At 42.1% G+C, this 15,128-nt stretch overlaps 1 protein-coding gene across 3 annotated transcripts in view; it reads right to left on the bottom strand.

Moving 5' to 3' along the window:
- Positions 1-14,661, bottom strand: part of HHLA2 (HHLA2 member of B7 family) — a 35,607-nt gene extending 20,946 nt beyond the window's left edge. Inside the window, exons 1-2 of one of the 3 annotated variants that reach the window (XM_068265322.1) lie at positions 14,576-14,661; positions 12,218-12,272 (exon numbers count right to left, since the gene is read on the bottom strand). The gene's annotated coding sequence lies outside the window, so the exon portion shown is untranslated. Of the gene's footprint in view, positions 1-12,217; positions 12,278-12,365; positions 12,442-14,575 lie in introns of those variants that run through there. The other 2 variants (XM_068265321.1, XM_068265323.1) reach the window with 2 other exon arrangements.
- Between the last annotated feature and the right edge of the window lie 467 nt (positions 14,662-15,128).

Raw genomic sequence — 15,128 nt, 5'->3', positions numbered from 1 at the left:
CGACTGGAGGATTTTCCAGGGCCTATTGCAGTCGATCTAGGTGGCAGAGGATGATGAGGGAATGATCTGCTTGGAGGGGGCTGGAGGAGGTATGTATATATGTATATATTTTTTTTACTCCCGTCTCAGGTACACTATGGGCTGTTTTGTGGATTTTGGGGAGCAAAGCGAAGCAATCTATTGAAGGGCTTTCGGGCATAAGGTTCTGTATCTGTCTTCTCATGTCTGGGGGTAGACGTTTATTATTATTAGTATTTATAAAGCTCCGACATCTTCTGCAGTGCTGTACAGAGTATATTGCCTTGTCACTAACTGTCCCTCAGAGAAGCTCACAATCTACTGGTAATTGTTTAATTGAATAGAGGTTGCAATTTATGTGCTATTATCATATGTACTAAATTTTATTGAGACATCCCCCTGAAATAGTGCATCTGACCTTATCAGAGTGTATCCTAGTTGAGGATAATTTAAGGTCAGGTCACAGTTGTGAGGAATTTGCAGGAGATTTTATCGAAATGTCATAAATGTCTTAACACAACTGTAAGCAAACATGCAACTTGCTCAACATACAAACACCATGCAGATAGTGTTCATTTTGAACTGAGGACCCAGAATGACATTATAATGCACATAATTTAGATCTGAAGTGTATCTGAATTATATGTTTTTTTTTTTTTTAAATGAACCATACACTAAATTACAGTCTGGGCTGGCACGCAGGACTAGGCTGGGAAAGATGAGTAGGCTGCAGAACATGTGTGAGCTGGAAGGGGGTATGTTTATGTGTTTTTCTGGTTGACATATGCACCACTGCACACCAATGATTTTGAAGGAAACAGGGTTGCTATTTACGTTTGGGAAGAAACAGGTGGTTTAGTTATGTTTGGGTGGAACAAGCTGCCTTTTTTGTGTGTGTGTGTGGAAGGGGGGATGGGGGGGGGGGTGGAGGAGTGGGGAGGAAATGGAGCCTATTTGTAGAGAACAAATGTCCTAATTATCCTAATTATATCTTGAGCAACATGCTGCCTAATTATGTTGAGGGTGGAACAAGCTACTCAACTGTCCTTGGGGGAACAAATGGCCCTATTATGCAGTGTGTGGTGGTTGTGGTGGTGGTGGGGGGTTGTTGCCTATGTTGTGTGCAAGGACAAAACACACAGAGGGACACTCTGCATAGTGTTGCAAAAGGGGCACCCTGCATAGTTTAGCAGAAATACGCTGCCTAATGGTGTTATTTGGGGAATATGCGCCCTAATTATATGTGGCAAACAGAAGAAGAATCGCACACCACTGTAGAGGTGCAGGACCGTAAGCACAGTCAGTACTAAATCCAGAAGGTCCTCACATTCACTGTAGACCAAGTCCACTTTTATTCAATGAACATGACACAATTCCATTCCATAGACCGGGGGTCTCAAACTCAATTTACCTGGGGGCCGCAGGAGGCAAAGTCAGGATGAGGCTGGGCCGCATAAGGGATTTCACAATCAGCAGCACCCAAACACCCCCCCCCCCCCCCACCGTACCTTGCATTGATTTTTATTTCAAAATCAAATTCAAACTGCAGAGAACTATTTTGCCTATTTTACCTTATAGTTCACTTCAGTGCTCCCATTACAAGTAATCCGCCGTGTCCCCACCGCAAAACGAGGGCTGCAGAGCCCCCAAATCGCCCAAGGGGCAATCCACCGACATTTCCTGGAAGGGGCAGAGCTTTCAGCTTCAGCTCTGCCCCTCCTGACGTCAATCATGGCGCATCGCCGCCTCTGCCTGCCCCTCTCACTCTTCCTTCACAGAGAGGGGCGGGGAGAGGCGGCGATCCGTGCGGCAAATGACGTCAGGAGGGGCAGAGCTGAAGCTGAAAGCTCTGCCCCTTCCAGGAAATGCCGGCAAATTGCCCCCCAGGCGATTTGGGGGCTCTGCAGCTCTCGTTTAGCGGCGGGGATGCGGCGGATTACTTGGGAGCACTGAAGCGAACTATAAGGAAGCTTTTGCCGGTGAGGGCCACAAAATATTGTATCGAGGGCCGCAAATGGCCCGCGGGCCGCGAGTTTGAGACCACTGCCATAGACCAATGATTGGTTTCGGGGCCCCTGGGTGTCCCCTTTGTCAAGTTAACAACACAGAATGGTGATCAAATAGTTATATTGCCTAATTATGTTGTCTTGGACATATGCTTTTTCTTGGCGTAAGGGGGATGGGGATGCTGCCCAGTTATGTTATTTCAGAGGATACCCTGTCTATGTTGGTTGAGGAATATGCGGCCTTACTGAGTTTGTATTATTTTAGGGGAATATGCTGCCTTAACATGGTTTTTGAGGGAACACTGCTGAATATGCCTGCTGAAATTTGATCTTGAAGAATTTATATTTGGTTATTGTTGAAAAGAATACATGCACAGTCTATTTTATTACATCTTATGTGGCTGTTTGTATGGTAGTGAGGATATTTTTTTTCTTTGAGAAGGGGGAAGGGGGTTGTCCAAGATCTTGCTGACCGCTCCACGCCAATTGGCATTGATGTGGTGGCAGCCCCTGGACTGCTCAACGCCAATTCCTGGGACGGTGCGCATATCTTCACTTGAATGACGGAGCTCTGCTCATCAGTCTCCCAGCGGTAATTGCCACTAGGAGACTGTTTATTTACAATGTACAGCACTACGATCTAAGGTAACGATGTACTGGGGGACAGCCATGTGACATCGGTCAACTTAAACTGGAGATGGGCCTGCTAATACTGGGGCACACCAGTCAACTTAACCTGGGGAGGTAGCTGCTAATACTGGGGCACCCCTGGCAACTTAAATTGCGTAGGGAGCTGCTAATACTGGGTCACTTCTAGCTACCTAAACTGGGGAGGGGGCTGCTGCCTAAAGGCCCATACACACGGGCTACAACTGTTGCTGGAAACACATGGCGCGTGCATGTTGCGGCAACAGGTCCTCCATGTGTATGAGGCGCGCGCAAGGAACTGTTGCTAATCAGAGCTGTCTCCAGGCGATTGACTTGTTCATTCGCCGGCAACAACTGTTGCAGCAACCGTCCCTAGTCTCAAGTCGGTGCGGTCGTGTGGATGCTAGTCTCTAGCAACTCTTGTGAGTCCGACAGTTCATTGAACCTGCGACAGAAGTTGCTGAGCAACCATTTCCGCTATGTTGCAGACAGGTTGTTGCCGCGTGTATACAATCGTTGCTTGTATACAACTGTCGTTGCTGGAGACTTTCAACTGTTGCTTGTCTCCATGCAACTGCAGACATCCATGCCCCGTGTGTATGTAGCTTAATACTGGGAGCACACCTGGCTACCTATACTGTGGGAAAGTGGGGCTACCTAATACTGGGGGCACACTTGCCTACCTATACTAGGGGGAAAAGTTCATCGGCTACCTGAACTAGGGTCCGAACTAAGACTAGGGGCACATTTTGCTTCCGGGATGGAGGGGGAGTGTGTCGGCTACCTACACTGGCCCAGCACCCCTGTCAAATTTAAGATCGCTATCTGGCACTTGAGTTAAAAAGTTTGCCCACCCCTGGTCTAGCACATGTAAATTTTATAATGCAAGAGTTATGATGATGAACATGAATGATCATAGTTATTATCATAGTTTTTATGTTGGTTACAGTGATGATAACACATTGCATCCATGAAGAAAGGCTCCTTGGAAAAAAGGGTGAAGGGAATAATATTTTAAAAATTAGCGATATTCTACTATTGAATTTTGATAGTAAAATATCCTAATCTTCACCAATATTTTACTATGAACCTAACCCTTATCTCACACAGAACCTGGTGGTCCCTTGACGCCTAAACCTTAACCTCTCCCCACTGCAGAGCTGCAATTTGCGGCAATGAGAGGAAATTTGGTTGTAGGGAGGCGCCCAATAAAATAGCAGGCACTGGTCTTTCCGCTATGCAAATTGCTTTGTAAAAGCCGCAATTTGCATAGCGGGAAGACTTTGCACCCGCTATTTTATTGCACGCCTCTTGGCACACAAAGTTCCTCTCATTGCCGCAAATTGCGGCTTTTGTAATAATAGGGTCTTTTGCGGTGCCCTTTTTTTCTTGTTTCAGATACATTACCTTTCTAATCTATCATGCAGTGGCAGAACTCTTTTCAATTGAACCTTAATACAATGAATCTAGCTGTAGAGCAGATTGCTAATGATTGGAATGTAAACTGCCGTGAGGCATGTCTAACCAGTGTTCAGCAACATTTTCATTTACAAATCTGCCCTAACTGCATTTAAATGATGCTGTCTTCCAAAGCCATGAAATGCATTTGTCAGAGCATATTTTGCTCCGTTGCCAAGTTTTTCTTTATTAACACTTGCACAGAAAATTCCACACACCAATTGTCATACTTGAGTAACTGGCATGTTAATGCCTTCTCTTTATAGTGTGCTAACATATTATGCAGTACACAATGAACCAGCATATAAATAGGTTACATACCTACATAGGTGTATAGGGTATTGCAAAATGTTAATACAGAAATGATATGTGGCTGGGCATATTTACCTCAATGTGCAAGAGGGGAAACATATGCCCTCACTTGCACATTGTTTTTTTCTGTCTGTGTCCCTCTTGACTCATCAAGTTATGTCACATGACAATTACAGGAAAAGAAGGAAGTGGCAATTGTAGATGAAGCCGGCACCATCCATTAATCTCAATGCTCTTTTATTGATAAGATGACATTACAGTGTAAAAGCAACGTTTCAAGGCAACGTTTCAAGATATACAGGAAAAGAAGGAAGGAAATGGAAAGCCGATATATGCAGCCCCCCCTCTGACAGTGTGGGGTCTTCAGTAACAGCAGTGTCCTAGCTGACTGGTTAATCTGTGTATTCTTACAAATCTCCTACTGCTAAAGTAGTCAAAAAGGAACGGAAAAGACTAGAAACCACTGGGCACCCTCACTGTAGTCCCCAGTATTATATAGCCAGCCCCAAATATCAGTATCAGTCTATTTGCCCCCCCCCCCCCAAAAAAAAAAAAATAATAATTGCGGTGCCAAACGCTTACAAAACTGCAAAAAAAAGATAAAGAGACTGCTACTTAACCACTCAGGGGTTCAGATTCAGCTTGGAGATTTGCAGTGTGAACCAGCCCTTATACTATGGGGAGGAGGGAAGGGCTTACACCAAGTCTACCTAACACTGTTATGTCGGGGTACATATGGTTACCGAATACTGTTGTGGGTTGGGAATGCACAAAGGCTTCTTAATACTGATTAGGTTCTGAGAGAAAATGAAACTAAAGCTTAGTAAGGTGATTCATACTAGGTGTGCTTTCTTCATACCACAAGTTCAGGTGCAGCTTTGCTATTAATACAAGTGAGACAACAATTATGGAAACTCCCATAGACTTTACGTAATTACACATACTGTGTAAACATTCCATTTGTTTTAAGGCAATTTCGCATTCTTCGTTAAAGCTTGCAACAAATATTATTAGCAAATCACATTACCGATGTGATGTGATGCATACAAGGGAGCATATGGTCCAGAGACATATGCTTGCTCTACGACCATTAACACGCGGGTTGTCCAGCAACGCACATTATACACAAGTTTAGGTCTGTAAGAAACTCTCCATGTCAGTATATGTAGGTGTTAAAGCGGATCCAAGATGAAAAACTAACTATAACAAGTAACTTGTCTATATATGTTACCTAAAGTTTAGATGGTTTACACAGCAAATCTAGCTGCAAACAGTTTTAATAGAATATGATTATTTATGCCTGTGATACAATGACAGCAGCCATGTTGTTTGTAAACATTATACAGAGGCAGGCTTATCTGTATCTTGAGCCATCAGCCTAATTCCCTCTCCTCCCTCCCTCCTCCCCTCTGCCTCTGAAATCAATGGCTAGTAACACCTCCCCCTCCTCCTGCCCAGACTGAGCTCCCATGAGCCCTTGCTACTGCCTTGGCTCTCTGAAAACCTGTGGGCGTGGCTTTTTTAGTTTAAAGGGAATTAGAGTATTAAAACAAAAACAAAAAAAGTATTTGGCTTGAGGAATGCCCTATAAACAATAGGAAAGGCACAATTATGCAATGTGTAAAAGTTCACCTCGGATCCACTTTAAGTAAACCAAGGGTCTTATCTATTTGCCAAAAATACCTCACAATCCTTGCAAAATCTCCTTGTAATTAATGTATCTGGATGACACTTCTATTTGCAAAAAAAATGTTCTATCATTGTCAGTCAACAGGAATAGAGTCTGAAGAAGGTTTATAAGCTTCCTGTTTTTCTTTTAAATTAGCCAAAAAGCTAGAGCTTATATTTTACAGACAGAAGGTTTTGAATCAGGATAAAAATCCCGATTCAAAAATTCCTGTCTGTAAAATACAAGCTCTAGTCTGCAGCAATGCTTAGCTACTAAGATAAGGAATTACATACTCCGTGTTCCTCCCCCTCCCCTTGCTTGTAGAGCCGTGAAGTGCATGCTGGAATGATTTGTCTGCGATCTGTCCACACAGGAACAGCTTGCTAGCAAGTTAAGATTAAACACATGCCAGCAAACTAGCCAAGTACATCTATAGGTAACTTTTCTTCAATAATAGCACCATCATTTGGGCAATATGCTCTGCTCAAAAGCCACTGAGATCTGCTTGTGATGTTTACATTTGGTTCCTATCATTGTTGAACTAGTTAGCCTTAATTTTTTTTTTTTTTGCATCACAACAGATCAGGAAAATGGTACCGCGTGTTGCGTCGCGTACAGTGAAGCATACAGTCAATGAAAAGGATGGTTCATTTTTACTGTTAACTTGTGCATTTTGTGGTAATGCATTGCATGCAGTGCATTACAATGTTACACGCTGTTAAAACGCACCGCACCAGCTGGGCTGTGAATGTTGCTATAGGTGGTACATTGCTGTGTGGCAAGCCGTGTTACAGCTCGGCGGTTATACCGCACCGCCACACACCACTGTGCACGTAGCCTTAAAGCTTTAAGTACCATCATTTTCCATCTTCTGGGTGAAGTGAATGCTACACTGGATAGACACTTATAGACTGGAAATGCACCTAACCTGTCTTATTTAACTATCTGTGTTATACAATAGATTAAAAAAATAATAACCCAAAACAACCATTTAAATATTTTAAACTGATCAGTATGATTTTATTAGATCTAACGTTTCTGTTTCTCCCATTTTGATTGTAATTCCTTTATTCGATCTAAAGTGCCCTTAAAGTGTACCCGAGGTGACATATGATATGATGAGATAAACATGTATATGTACATTACTAAACATGTTAATAACCAGGCTGTTTTACTTGTTTTAATTTTGCTGCCTGCAAGAGTTAATTTTTAAGGATGGAAGTGACAGCTTTTGTCTTGTCAGGAATAAAGTAAGCATCACTGATAAGAAAATTACAGCCATAAAAGTTTTCCAGGCAGAATACATTTTTCTACATATTTCTGAGAGCAGAGGGAGAGAGAAAAGGGTCAATATAGTTCATGTATTTTCATTTAGGGACACTTAATAGACTGCAACTGAGCAGAGGCAACAAAACATTCAATGTACTTTCTAAATGTTTAAATATAAAATAAAATCCTGGGATGTCTAAATAATGTCATTTTTAGGAGTAAGAGGATAAATACAATTGTTTATCTCATCAGTTTATTTTAACCTCGGGTTCACTTTAAAGGAATACCATTGATTAACAGGTTTTTTTTTTAACTGAGATAGGAATAGTTTGGGAAGTGTTGTTAAGTACGGGTGTATACATTTCAATGCTTATCTCTTTGTTTACGGTTATTAAAGTCCTTTCACATTTCACTGACGCCAAAATCTGACGGACTTAATCATGAAGGGAGGGGGGATTCCCTCACACTACATCTGTTAACCCTGTATGTGAGAGAAAGCACTCACTGCAGCTGCCTGTCTCTGAGAACTCTCTGCAGAAAGCAGAGGAAATGTATCTTATGTGCAACATAAACATTTTCAATAGTGTGTGAAAACGGACACCATAGGCATTTCATATAACCCTGCTTCAGTATTACACTGTTCTTAGCATGTCAGAATGCAGAAATTCACCTTTGCAAATGAGACATTCCAAACGTAGCTAAAATCTACACACAATTAATTATAGCTTTTACCTCTAATATTTAACATGAAAAGTAGGAAAATGTTTACACAGCTTAGACATTATTTGTACATTGCCATTTTAGAACACTTGGTTTCATAGTGTTCCTTCAATCGATCATAAGGCCATCAAGGCATTATGAGAGTTTATGGATTTGATCAATCAAAATGAATACTTACTGTAAATTTGCATTTACATGACATAGGGCCATGTTTAGGGTTTAGGACCCACAGCCACAGTCTACTTGCCCTCTATTCATCACCCTATCAAGCAGCTCCCTAAAGAAACAATCAAAATCCGTCCCCTGAATAAATTAACACCGGAGAGGATAACTGCCAACCTGGATTTTACAAATCTGCTCCACAGTCAAATGGACCCAAACACTCTAGTAACCCAGTACAACAACACGATATATGAAACACCTGACAGTATTGCCCAATGGCGCACCAAATCAGCAACCAAAAAGCAGAAGGCTAATTGGTTTGACAAAACCATCATGGATCTAAAAAAGAATGGGCGCAGACTAGAAAGACAGTGGCATAAATCAGGGTCTGAGGAGCACAACTCTAGCCTAGTTCAATACCTCAGACAATACCAACAAGCAATAACCAAGAAAAAAATCAGACTTTATCTCGCACAAAATATCTACAGCCAACAACAGAGCTGGTCAACTCTTCCACACAGTGGAATCACTCTGCAATCCTTCCTGCCTAAAAGCCCCAACCACATTCTCCAGGGAAAGGTGTGAAGAATTCTCTGCCTTCTTCACAAACAAGGTGTCTACCATCCGTGCCAGCATTACCCCAACAACAACAATTGACCACTGGACTTTGCATCTGCCTACTACCGTACCATCATGGCAAGTCTTTGACACTCTGAGTGTAGAAGATTTTGGAATTCTCATTCAAAGTCTCCGCCCCACTACCTGTGACCTGGATCCTGGCCCAACTGGATCCTTAATGCAGTGCCAAGAGCTGATCAGGCAAGGACTTCACAAAATCACTCAGTGCTCCATGCAAAGTGGACTTTTCCCAGGAGAACTAAAGAAAGCAATCATAAAACCCCTCTTGAAGAAACCATCACTAGATCCTGATTCTGTAACCAACTACAGACCTGTGGCGAACTTACCATTCCTATCAAAAGTTATCGAGAAAGCAGTCACCAACCAGCTAGAAGCCAGGCTTACAGATAACAACATCTTTGATACTTTTCAGTCAGGATTCAGGAAAAGGCACAGCACTGAAACGGCATTAGTCCGAGTAATGAATGATCTACTTACTGCAAGGGACAAGGGTGATTGCTCAATTCTGATTCTTCTTGACTTGTCTGCAGCATTTGATACTGTGGATCATGAAATACTAATCCAGCGACTGAAGAATTACTGTGGCCTAAGCGGTACTGTTCTTAGCTGGTTTCAGACCTTCCTATCTGGCAGGACACAGCAAGTATGTCTGGGCACACACTACTCTAATCCAGTGCCACTTCCCTATGGAGTTCCACAGGGTTCTGTACTATCACCATTACTCTTTGCAGTCTACATGCTCCCACTGGGCAAAATAATCCAGAACTATGGCCTAGGATACCATTGTTATGCAGATGACACAACTGTATCTGTCCTTCAAGCCTGGCACCCAAGACCCATCAGCATCCATAAATCCGTGTCTAGTGGATTTACAAAATTGGATGAACACCAGCTGGCTGAGGCTGAACTCTGACAAAACAGAGGTGTTGGTGGTTGATGGATAAAGTTCAAAACGCTCGCCACCTCAAACTAGCAATTGGGGGAGATACTGTACAGTATAAAGACTCTGTGCGAAACCTTGGGGTGATCCTGGATGGAAATCTAAAACTCAAACAGCAGATATCTGCTGTCATCAAGTCTTCCTTCTTCCATCGAAGAAATATAGCGAAAATCAAACACCTTATCCCAGCTGAAGACCTACCTGTCCTGGTTCATGCATTTGTATCCTCCCACCTAGACTACTGCAACGCCCTGTTCATCGGATCTACAGATAAGGTTCTGCGCCCCTTACAGCTAGTACAGAATGCTGCAGCCAGACTCCTAGCCAATGCCCCCCGCAGCTCACACATCACCCCAGTACTGCAAACTCTTCACTGGTTGCCAGTAAAATGGAGAATCAATTTTAAGATCTGCCTGCTGACATTCAAGGCTCTACACCACATGAGACCCAAATACATAGCGGATCTATTGAAACTTTATGCCCCTCCACGCACCCTCCGCTCTGCCAACAAGATGAAGCTGGTTATTCCCAGGATACACTTAACATTTGGTGCTTGGGCCTTTTCCTATGCAGCCCCTACTCTATGGAACTCACTTCCACAATCAGTACGAGAGGCTCCTTCTCTGGACAGCTTTAAATAAAAGGCTAAAAACTCACCTCTTTTCCCTAGCCTTTGAGACTGCATAATGCACGGTCACAGCGCTTTAAGTCCCCAGGGAGAAAAGCGCTATATAAATATTATTGTTATTGTTATTCAGCTCCAAAACGCTAGTCAGAGTAAAAGGAATGCTTTCCAAATCCCTTAAAATCAGTAATGGAACTACACTGGGGTGAACCCTCTCCCCCCACTCCCATGCTGCAGGGTAATGTAAAAGGGGCTTTGGTGCGGTGCGATTCCCCTGCGGAGAACCGAACCTCACAAGTGTGAAACTGGCCTTAAAATGTGTTAGAATGGCCTAGTCAAAGTCCAGACCTCAATCCAATAGATAATTTGTGGTCAGACTACAAAACTGCTGTTCACAAGCGATAACCATCCAACATGAACAGGAGCAGTTTAGCCTTGAGGAATGGGCAAAAATCCCAGTGGCAAGATGTAGCAAGCTCATTGTGCTCGATTTATTAATGTTAGCGCAACTTAAATGAGCATATGCGCCATAAAATTATCAGCGCGACTTCATTGCAGAGCTGGCACGATACCTGCGCTACAGGCAGCACAGCACGCACTCCTTATCAACGGCTGCACGTAGTGAAATCCCGCACGATAGTTGTGTATTGCTACTGTGATTCTTTACTAGCACAGCCACTACTGTGTTAATTAACACATTAGTGGCTGCCACTACCGTGCAGGACTTCCCAATGAGCAGCCGTTGATAAGGAGCACACACTACACTGCAATTAAGTTGCACTGATAACATTAGGGCGCGTAAGCTCATGTAAGTCGTGCTGCTTCAGTGTGCTAACATTAAAGAATCAAGCCAATAGAGACATATCCAAAGACTTATCCTTATCTTACAGCTGTAATTGCCACAAAGGGTGGGTCCACACAGTACTGACTTTAGGGGGATGGGGAATGAATAGTCATACATACTGAGGTTTTCAGTTATTTAGTTCTAGATGTTATTTTCTTCTCAATAAACCATATAATACATCTTTAAAGTTGTAGGTATGATCTGTGAATGAAATGGTGCAATGTCTCAAACAATCCATCTGAATATCAAGGTTGTGAGGCAATAAAGCATGAAAAATTCCAATGGGATGTGAATACTTTTGCAAGGCACTGTATAACTATAGTGGGTATTAGATCACGGGCTCCTCTGAAGGACAGGACAAGACTGTATGCTCTATAAAGTACTGCAGAAGATGTCAGCGCTACATAAACAGAAAATAAATAAATAGTTCACTCTGAGGACTGGAGACGCCCTTGGGACACTTGAGAAGAAAGTGAGACAAGGCTATACAAGTTAAGAAATAAAAAGCTATTAAATCTCTAACGCAGTTGAGAGTAGAGACAGGTGTTTTACATTACATGGCTGAAAAAGTATCCAAGTATCAACCTTTTTCACAACTCAGCCTGCAGTACTGAGGTAGGTGTAAGAACTGAGCGGAGGTTTGTTTACAGCTGTCATGGAATCTACATATTTCAGCCAAAGAACCACTATGGCAAAAAAAAAAACTGTACAGTTTAAAATGTATGCATCAATTGCCCAGGTTTTTTTAAGTGTTATTTGTAGATGCTGCATGCCTCTTTTCACATTACATAAGTGAGATAAAAAGGAGCACTCACCTTCCATGAATAAAATAAGAAAGTTAAACAAATCTATACAGCCATCCCACTTGAAATATAATCAATCAGCGTTAGAGAAGGACATTTCTTACCTTCGTGCCTTGCTCAGTGACTCTCTCGTAGTCAACTGCTTCTCACCTTGACACTCTGCCCTAGCAATCACAACAAGTTTGACAGGTTAGCCTGCTTATTTTTTCTTAATTAGTATTTTGCATACAAAAAAACAGTAAACAGACTTACCAGAATTCTTGACATTTGTGCAAAAGTAAAGACATCTAAGTTTCTGTTTCTTCTTGGTATGTGTACAAAGTAGATTATTTACCTGGACAACACTCTGAGTGCTGTTTTGCAATAAGGCTAAAGGTAACACACAGCACGCCCATTTCAGTATCACTTAACAAGACGTGAAGATTAAAGCAGTGCAGAAACTATGGAAAGATGCATACCATTTTGAAGCTCTCTTTTTCCTCTTTCCAATGATATATAAACCGCCGCCCTACGCCTTTTAGTTTTCGCTATTTTCGCGATCGTGTAATTGCTTGTAATACACAGGACGACTTTTCCCCAAAGTCAGCAGCTGAATGGAGCTGCCGACTTTAGGGAAAAGTCGTCCTGTGTAATACAAGCAACTATGGAAAGATGCATACCATTTTGAAGCTCTCTTTCTCCTCTTTCCAACGACGCATAAACCACCGCCCTACGCCTTTTAGATTTCGTTATTTTCGCGATCGAAATCGCGTTTGCCGCGATTTCGATCGCGAAAATAGCGAAAACTAAAAGGTGTAGGGTGGCGGTTTATATATTGTTGGAAAGAGGAGAAAGAGAGCTTCAAAATGGGATGCATCTTTCCATAGTTTCTGCACTGCTCGGAGTCCCTTTAAGAAAAAAGATTATATATTTCTAACATTTTTTTTTCTTCCAGGCAGTTTAACCCTATTCAAATACCTGAAAGTAAATGGAAACTATTAATGGTTTTTAAAATGCAAGCTACCATTGTATGCATAAATTGATTTTAAAGACCCCTGTAAGCACAAGTTAAAATGTAACTTTTAACATATTGGCCTCAAATCACTAAGCAGTTTAGACTAGTCTACAGATGGTTTTTACTCTGATTGTTTGGTGTAATGTTTTAGACCTGTTTTTAGACCTGGTCTAACATTCAGTAATTACAGAATTCACAAAGGCAAACAAGGAGTAAACACGCCCACTTTTTCTGTCAGAGATTATACCAGCTGATTTCTATTGGTGAAGTAATTCTGTGAGGCATTTTAGATGTGAGGATGGAACCTTTGAATTAATTATGCAGGAGTTTAATTGTATGCAGAGGCAAGCTCATCAAAGGAGAAGGATGTCAGTCATAGCTACATGTTTGTGAATTGCATCTTTTGATAATTTCCCCTGCTTTACCCACCTAATTACCAAATGGTTTAGACCAGGTCTAAAACATTTGGTAATAATGAATTCCCATTTGATGCAACTGACCAAACCATCAGTAGACTAAAAACCATCAATAGACTAGTCTAAAATACTAAGTGAATTGAGGCCATTATGTAAAACTGGGCACAGAGCAGTTACGGGACTATACAGTAAAGACATACTAATTTAACTAGAACCTCCAGATCTGACACATAATATCTGGATAGGGTGGGTATATATGAAATAAGAATTGCGCAAAAGGTGGATCAGCGCATCACCAGGCCGCCTCCGAATGGCCTCGAATCAGAGGTGCGCTGAGCCCCCCCAGAAACTGCAAACGCACCTTGAACCCAAACAGAAGCTCTGCATATACACCAAAAGCAAAGCTGTTAAGTGGGAGCAGCTGACCAAAAATGAATTCAATTAGTACATGGCAAGGAAATGAACAGGGCTACTTAAAAACAGACAAGTGCCTACCTGCAAAAGAGTGCAAGCCCCACTTGTGTGATAAAATACACACCTAGCATACACATGACCTGTCTACCACTGGAGGATGTTGGTTTTCGTAACAGCTTGCATGCAACCTATTAAGTACTCGTCCCTCCCACTGCGAAGAAGTCAATCCTCCATGGGAGGGGACCTAACACTAACTAAATCCTAACCTATGTATATGCATAGCCTGGGTGCGGCTAATCAAGTAGTCAATTTTCGATTTTACTTGATTAGCCGCACCCAGGCTATGCATATACATAGGTTAGGATTTTAGGATTTAGTTAGTGTTAGGTCCCCTCCCATGGAGGACTGACTTCTTCGCAGTGGGAGGGACGAGTACTTAATAGGTTGCATGCAAGCTGTTACGGAAACCAACATCCTCCAGTGGTAGACAGGTCATGTGTATGCTAGGTGTGTATTTTATCCCACAAGTGGGGCTTGCACTCTTTTGCAGGTAGGCACTTGTCTGTTTTTAAGTAGCGCTGTTCATTTCCTTGCCATATATATGAAATAAATCCAACTGGCTGTTTGTTGCTCCGCACCTTTTTCTCAAATCGAACCGAGTCACCCAACAGTGTAAGAATGACAACAATTTAAATAATCTCCTTGTAAAATCAATATGAGAATTTTGATTAACTTTTTTTTTTTTTTTTTTTGAGTTGTGCATGGTCAGTGGCTTTGTGTGAGTTTTGAACTGAGGTCACTTTAAAGCACACCTGACGTGAAAGGAATATGGAGACTGACATATTTAGTTCCTTTTTAAACAATGCAGATTGCCTGGCTGTCCTTCTGATCCTCTGCTTCTAATACTTTTAGCCATAGACCCTGAACAAGCATGCCAATTAGGTGTTTCTGACTGAACTCTGACAAGATTAGCCAAATGCTTGTTTCTGATGTATGATTCAGACATCACTGCAGCCATAAAGATTAGCAGGATGCCAGCAACTGGTATTGTTTAAAAGTAAATATGGCAGCATCCATATCTCTCTCAGTTCAGGCGTGCTCAAAATTGTGCACTGTAACCTATGCAAGATAAATCACCCAGGTATCAGTGTGCTGGTTTTAGACGTTAATTAACCGTAAATTTACAGTATG

The sequence above is a fragment of the Hyperolius riggenbachi genome, chromosome 2 (assembly GCF_040937935.1).
Source record: "Hyperolius riggenbachi isolate aHypRig1 chromosome 2, aHypRig1.pri, whole genome shotgun sequence".
In the NCBI taxonomy this organism is placed as follows: Eukaryota; Metazoa; Chordata; class Amphibia; order Anura; family Hyperoliidae; genus Hyperolius; species Hyperolius riggenbachi.
Note: the sequence above shows the minus strand (reverse complement) of the source record. Positions and strands in the feature narration are given on the sequence as shown.